General features: G+C 36.4%; 1 pseudogene; it reads left to right on the top strand.

Annotated features, from left to right (window-relative positions):
- Positions 1-2206, top strand: part of LOC102481196 (olfactory receptor 4C11-like) — a 6528-nt pseudogene that overhangs the window by 951 nt on the left and 3371 nt on the right.

Here is a 2206-nt window from a genome sequence, read left to right as displayed (position 1 = left end):
ATATATATATATATATATATATATATATATATGCATGTGTATATATATATATATATATATATAAATATATACAAAAGAGGGATGTTTAACAGGTACATTGAAAAGATATGTGATGAAAAAATTTTGCATGGATTTCAAAAATAACATATCTAAATAAACTTCAACCTTAACCCCATTTTTCCACAAATGTTGAAGGCTTTTCATATGCAAGTGTGTGCAGTTAAAGTATATATAAATATATATATGTGTGTGTGTGTGTGTATCATGTGCAATTTGTATACATACACAAATACCTAAGCAAATACCTATTCTGAGAGGACTTTATTAGACTATGATTGGTTGAAACTCATAATAATTTTGAATCATGCATGGTGACTTTACTTGAATTCTATCCAAATATGCCCATCCTTACATCGTGATTTTGCTTCCTGTACACATATTTCTTCAGAAAAAAATGTACTAATGACAGAATTATTGTGTATGAGTACACACAAGCAATTCTTTCTTCAGATGAATGGTCCTGGAAGACACTATCCTAGAACTTTACCTGAGCCTGTATCACTGGGGATATCTACACTGATGGACCTCCAAACTCTGATAACAGCTGGAAAATTTAATGGCAATAAGACACACATTAGAAAACCATTCAAAGTTCAATAAAAGGTGAGGAAGGGAAGATATGAAAGGCAGCATCAGCCAGCCCCGCTGTCCTCTTGAGTATTTCACATTGTTCTTCACACATCAGAGGCAGGAAGCCATGACAGGGACTGGTAGCTGCAATATCCAGAATGTAGAATGAGGTTAAGCATGAAGAGAGAGAAAATCTGAAATAAAAGAGATGTCTATTTTCCAGGTGGAGATGTACTTTATCTTCCTTATATTTAGGAATCATTTTTGATTATGTGAGGATTTGCTGGAGGAAACAGAGTTTCAGGAGATTCCTTTATCATTCTAAACTAGCTTAGCTTCCCCACCTGCCATGATTATCTAGGTACCGGAGTTGATGAAAGAAGGTGATTCTTGCTTCTAATAATTCCTAAAAACTCAAATTTAAAAATAAATCAATGGTAAAAAGAAAGAAGCAAAGCATCTAAGGGAAATAAAAATGGAAAATTATCAGTTGATGATAACGTGTATGATAATATCTTTTTTTTTTTTTTTGAGAGGTTTTTGCTATAGGGCACATGCGCTCACCAAACAGACAGAGAGAGACAGAGAGACAGAAAGCAAGAAATCACCCCCCAGGGGGGATGGCCACACCACAATCCTTTCTCCTCCATTCTCCTCTCAGGATTTTGGGCACTCACGCACACGCGCCCAGTGTGAATTTTAATCCACCGGGTCCAGGACTCGAACCGCGGTCGACTATGTGAAAGGCCAGCGACATAGTCATTACGCTAACTGCTGGTCCCATAATATCTTTAACCGGACTAATATATACTGTATTCATGTTGGAAAAATTTATCTTATAAGCTGTAAAGAGACATGGTGTTTGAATGTATAAAAATTAAAAATAATAATGATGAATAAAAGTAAATAATTCTTTAAAAAATTCAAGGCTAGGAGAGGTGATGTATGTCTGTAACCCCAATTCCTCAGGATGCTGAGCCAAGCAGATCAGGAGTTCCAGGTCAGATTGAGGAACACAGTGAAACACTTCCCTTGTCTAAAACAAAACAACTCTCAAAATTCAAATATATTGGAAATATTCATGAATTAAACCACATCTGATACAATGCTTCTCTACTTTGAACTTTTTGTTTTATGTAAGAATATTTTAAATTGTATTTTCTAGCTATAAGCACTTGCATTTGCTGGGAGAAAGACAGAGGGATATAAAGTGAGAAATAACCCCCATGGGGACCCATACACAATTCTTTCTCCTTTGTTCTCCTCTGGGCCCTCATGTACACGTGCCCAGGCTGTGTTTTGTTTGTTAGTTTGTTTTGGACAGGACTGAATTTTAAGCTTCCAGGTCCTGTACTCAAACTATGGTTGGCCATGTGGGAATCCACAACCACTGTGCCATCTGCTGGCTCCTAATTGTAATATCCTTGATGCAGGGAGAACGTGTCTATTCCTTATTATCATTGGTGACTTCTTCTAACTCTCAGACAGCTAGTGGTTACCTTTGAAATGTCTTAGAATTCCAATTGATCCTCAAATCTCTAAAAGACCTTCGATGACTCCCCTCTAGCAGTTTGTA

Source organism: Tupaia chinensis, unplaced genomic scaffold (genome assembly GCF_000334495.1).
Source record: "Tupaia chinensis unplaced genomic scaffold, TupChi_1.0 Scaffold000564_1, whole genome shotgun sequence".
NCBI lineage: Eukaryota > Metazoa > Chordata > Mammalia > Scandentia > Tupaiidae > Tupaia > Tupaia belangeri.
The sequence above is the reverse complement of the archived record's forward strand: the minus strand, read 5'-3'. Positions and strand labels throughout refer to the sequence as shown.